Source organism: Labrus mixtus, chromosome 3, assembly GCF_963584025.1.
Source record: "Labrus mixtus chromosome 3, fLabMix1.1, whole genome shotgun sequence".
Taxonomy (NCBI): domain Eukaryota; kingdom Metazoa; phylum Chordata; class Actinopteri; order Labriformes; family Labridae; genus Labrus; species Labrus mixtus.
The window spans coordinates 22,245,360-22,251,307 of record NC_083614.1 but is presented as its reverse complement, the minus strand read 5'-3'; positions in this window follow the sequence as shown (position 1 = coordinate 22,251,307).

Sequence of the window (5,948 nt, the reverse complement as noted above, 5' to 3'; positions counted from 1 at the left end):
TAATGAAGGATGACAGCATTGTGTACCCGCGTGCTTGTGCATGAAGTGTACCGCGCCGAAGAATACCTCTCTGAAGTGTGCCAAAGCCAAGGAAGTGTACCGTGCTTGAGCACGGCACGGAGCGGTCACACTGGCCAAACGAACTGGACTTTAGGATTGAAGCGTGCTTGGGCACGGTACGGATGGCCAGTGTGACCGCGCCCTCAAAGCATGAGCTGAGGTCCGCTTCTGGACCAATGGCGCTTGTGCATGTAAGTGAGGGGCGTGGCTTTTGAGGGAGCACAGAGGGGAGGGGGTGGGTGCAGAAGGAGCACTGAGGGAATGCTACTTTAAAAATCATGCTAGTTTTCGAAAATGACCAACCACGCCTTTAAGCTATGTACACTTTTGTTATTGCTTTGGTCTTCAACCATCCTCTCCATGTTCATCATCATCTCTGTTTTATGTCTTTGCATGTTACCCAATTATTTTGCACTAAGATTTAGAACGAAGTGATTCAAAAGTTTAGATGTTCTCCGTGACCACTTTATTTTGCTGCACTAAAGCCCCATACTGTTTGTGCTGGCTCTGTATTAATCAACGTTGTGAAATACAATTTGTGATTTTGAAGTGTTTCGTTCATTTAAACAGATGGTCAAAATAAAAGAACAAAACACATTTGAGGGCATAACTTTAGTTTATCTCCTATCCCTCTAACTTTCCATTGTGCCCCAGGTCACCTGTTGTGCTGTTACCTGCTCGTCTCCATGTCTGAGGATGTGGGCAGTCACTGAATCATTGGAGGAAACTGACTCTGTCAACAGCAAGTGTTGACATTTGAGCTTCGGAGATAAACCTCACAAGGGATCAAACAAAATGTGAACCCTTTGACTGAAAAAGACAGTGTGTGCGCGTGTGTGTGTCTGTATGCTTGTTTGGGTAAAGACATTTAAGTGATGCAAGTTTGCTGCCGACAGCCTTAAGTCGGAGGGCTATGTTATTGCCTGTGGAGTTTGGTTATTTCCAGGTTGAGAAAATAATAAAGTGTTGAGCTGGATACAGACATGCTCACTTGTTTTCCCTTTGCACCCCTAAAAAAGAAAAAAGAAACAGTTATATGATTGATATTCAAATTATAAAAATGTAACCTGAATTATTTATTTCTATTCAACACACAGCAGCAGTGACATAGGTAAATAGAGTTGCGTTCTTTTGTAGGCATGAGATGTGAGGTTAATAAAAATACTAGGGGCTACATAGCAGGTCAAGGCTTGGTACTTCCATGTGTCTGATGAAATGTCAATCAAATTGGAGCGAGGGATGTATAAAGGGATTATGAAGAAAAAGAGAAAGGATGTTATCAGAGCGCGGGAGGGGACAGAGGAAGGGGAGAGGAGAAGAGGATGGAAGTATAATACAGAATGTAAGGAAGAGCATAAGAGAGGGGAACAGACAGGGGACAGAAAAAATGCTTAGGACACAAAATTACTCTACCTCCCCCAGGAAGATTCTTTTCATTTGAGTTTTTATAAGAAGAGTACAAAAACAACATGAACCCAATTTTCAGATAACTTTGTCCAAGGTTGTACCATTTGGCAGGGAGGAATTCATTCAAATATCTGCTGTCAAAGCTTAACTGGATTCGACCCATGATCAAAAGCATTTTCTTTTTTGAACATAGTTTTTCATAACGACTGTTGTTGTTCAAGTCTCATCGCTACCCAATGTACACATGTACAAATGCATACATGCCGAATACTTTTGCCTATATAAAAAAACATAAATTCAATAAATATTTCTCGTATGACAAATGCAGAGATTCGATTTGTCAGCTTGGCATAACCTAATTTTCGCCTCATTCTCAGTGATTCAGAAATATACCCAAACACATAGTGATGGCACTTGAAGATTAACATGTGGTAGAAGACTGGATGATCGGCTAAGGTCTGAAAAGGTCAAAAAAGTGTTTTTTTTTCGGTACATTGTGATGTCACAGAGAAGTTTTTGGTCATTAATGTGATCACTCAATGATTTTATCCAATGAGACTTATGTGTGAAACTCAAACATTCTAAGACATTTTTGAATTATGGCCCAAATCTTTGTTTTTTTAAAATCTAACAGGGACCTTGACAATTATATTTCACCACCAGATTCATGTCAGTTCATCCTTGAGTTCCAGGGACCTTTTTTTTGCCAAATAACATAAAAAAATGTCAAGTCCTTCTTTTTGTGTTCACGAAAATAAAGAATGAAGCATGAACAAATGGAAATATTTACAGGCTGTTAGATTAAGAAAAGAGCGAGAATGTGAGATAAGAAGAGAAAAAAAGATATTCTTAAGGTTAGCACACATACAATTCAACCAACAATAGAAGTAATGCCTGAGAATGTACAAGAATATATGCTGCAATAAGTGTAAGTCACACGACCAAAATATTTCTCCATCCCCTCGCTCATCTGCTCTTTCTCTCTCTCTCTCTCTCTCTCTCTCTCTCTCTCTCTCTCTCTCTCACACACACACACACACACACACACACACACACACACAGTCTTGCAGGTACAGGCAGATAGTTAACCTGCCTGCTTCTTGATTCTTTCTAAGCAGTTTTCAATGTACAGAGGTATAAATGTAATTGTTACATTGACTGTCAGATTGCTCTGACCCTTTACTTTCCACAATTGTGTTTAAAGAATCACCTTCTGTTTGAAGGACTGCAAATGAAAAGTTTGGAAAGCACTTAGTTACAATACAAATACCAGACAGTACAGTCCATTAAGAGTTGTGCCCTTTCTATAAAAGAAGTGCATCCTTCATTGAATGTTTTCTTTAGAATTGTGATGGTACTTTGAATGCAGAACCAACATACACAAATGAGCATGATCAAACACACACAAAAAGAATGTACACACTTGTACTCTCTGTCTTGCTTGACATTTTTACCCCCTCTGTCGCTCTCTCTCTCTCTCTCTCTCTCTCTATCTCAAACACACATACACACACAGACAAAATGTGACTGCTAGATCCATTAACAGGTCATGTAACAGTCATTGCTTCATAAAAGCTAACAAGAGAAACAATAGTACATGCCGACATTGTCAACAAGTGTTCAGGTCAAAAAAAAACAATACGGTATACGACTGAAATACATTATTTATTTACTCCCTATTTTGTCTGTGTTTGTTTGTGTGTGTTTGTGTAAGAGGCAGTCTGTGTTTTTGTCATGTGTGCATTGATTAGTTACTCTAAAAACCTTACCAGCCCTTTTTACTTTCTTACCTGTTGATGATTGTTTACAGCAGCTAGCATTAGCATGATCAGGTGAAATTCCAGGGATAGCTGATCCAAGGTGGAGGTTCCCATATGTGAGTCTGATCCTTAAAAACAGCTGCAGAAGGAATTTCAGCTCATTGTTCTCCTAGGATATGTTCAGCATGTGAAAGGATGTACAGTAAGTTGTTGGTCCATGCGATGGGGCTGTCACAGATAAACGCGTTGTTGCAAATATAAATATACAGTAAATGTTTCATAGTCTTTTTCATTTCAGAGTCCAAAACTTTCTTTCTTTAACTTCCTGAATTAGCCGTAAATAGGAGCTGAGAAAATATGTGCAAATTAAAAAAAACGCGATTGCAGCAGTACCTAGCTGGGTGTGCTTTTATGTGAAAAAGAGGATTTAAGTGCTCTACAAATAGTTATTCTGGTCATTCTTCACAGTCATGTTAGGTGTGGTATACCGCCAACACAAGTTGGGGGAAAAAAATCACAGAGCACAACAACCATCACACCGTGTGACGGTATTTGACCAATGGGTACGGACTGAATAACTTCATTTTTCAATAATCCCATCGTAAAAAACCCCCGAAAAAACCTTTTGATTTGAAGGACAAAAGCTTGTCTTGTTTCAGCTGCCAGGTGAGTGTGCAGTCATCCATGACAGAGGTGCACTTACACAAACAAACAAGCAAACACACACACACACACACCTGATTCTATACAATCTCTTCTCAATTCACATCCTGTTAATATGAACGAGTCCTGGTTGACAATGTTGCCTGTTAACTACTTTATTCTTCTGTCTGAGACAAACAAAACACACACACACACACACACACACACACACACACAAACACACACACACACACACACAGTGACCCTGGGGTCAGTGTGAGGTTGGGTGTAACAGTCTGGAGAGTGGAAAAGTGTGTGTGAGGATGGACCGCTCTTACTCTCTCTGCTTGTAACACACACACACACACACACACACACACGGTGGCAGAACGAAGTGGCTGTTCAACTCTTGTTTGTGGTCGCGAAGCGGTCACTTGTGACAGACACATCGTATCCCCTCTAGTTGACCCTTTGCCACCAATACACACATGTACACAACTACACACACACACACACATACACAGATCTGCGCCCAATGGACCATTCTCCTCTCCCTTTATCCAACCCCTGTCCCTTTCAACAAACCTACCACACCATCCACTACAACGCTAATGACACAGAACAGCTAAAGGGCCAACTAAGACACACACACATCTTCACCGCTGCCAAAATGCGAAACATTAGGATGTCATCAACAGTACATTCACATTTACATTTTATGCATAAGAATGAACCATGTTATGTTAGCAATTCTGCATCTAAACAAAAGCCACTGTAAGAGGAACTTTTTGTTTTTGTGTTGCTTTTTGAGGGTGTTCTCTGTTAAATTAATCACACTTAAAAAAAAAATCACTGATTTGACCTAAACACCAAGGTAGCAGCCTTAACATATACATTTAAGATTTAATTATTTTTGACACATTGAAACAGTGGAATTAATGTAACGCTACATATCATGCAGGATATATTGAATCAAGGCAAATGTTTGTCAGGCTCAGAGCCAGACTGTCTTTTCAAATTCCTACCAAAATACACAATTCATATTCTGAGGCTATGAATATGATTGAACTGATTAATTTCTGAACCCTTTTTTGTGCATATAAACTGAGTAATCAGAGAGAATGTTTGAAGGCCTTTTTAACATCATAAGAATGTGGTGGAGTGCCACCATATTGCAGCTAATCATCCCTTACTGTTGTTGTGAAGTGAAAATGTATAACCTACTGCTCTTCGACTGCTGTTTGCAAGGCTAACAACTCTAATCAATGTGTTGGTATTCAATTTAAGCAGCTATTGTGCTGTGTAATACAAAGAACAGCTAATAAAGGCTAATTGCAGCACAGAGATCCATAAAGTGAGGCAGGTGAAGAGCTAGAGAGAGCTGCTTTATGGGCTTAGAAGAGGGGTTGGGGGTGTGCATTGTTCTTTCATGATAAAGACCCTCTCCAGTCTCTGTGTGGATGTTTACTCACCTCTCTGTGGAGGCCTGAAGGTATAATTTTTGGAGATGTGTGTCTGTGTGTGTTTGCTTACCTCTCAGTGACAGACCGAAGAAGAAGGTGACGTTCGGGTCACTTGTTCATTATGACAGTGTGTGTGTGTGTGTTTCTGTTGCTGTGAGTGCTAAGGCTTAATGGAGAGTAAATACAAAGATCCTAACCATTAACTGTGCCATAATGTTTGGTAATGGAGACACTTGGAAACATTATCTATGGCCACTTCCTCTCTTTGACTGAAGGAATTTGTTCATGGGAATTTATGTTCTTTTCTGTTAAATCTCATCATCTTAAAAGAGGTTACATGGAGGCACTCGTCACTGATTGATAACGATAAAAATCCACAGAAATCAAGGGGATCAGTATCTTCCATTGTCAAGAAAAATGTTATCAACATATTTTTATGGTTAAGACAAATCAATACACTTCATTTAATACACAAATTCAGCACATTATGTTGCATTTCCCCCATATAAGGTTTATTTTTGGGCTTTTATGCCTTTATTTAGAGATAGGACAGTAGATAGAGTCAGAAATCAGGCAGGGAGAGTGTGGGGAATGACATGCAGGAAAGGAGCCAAAG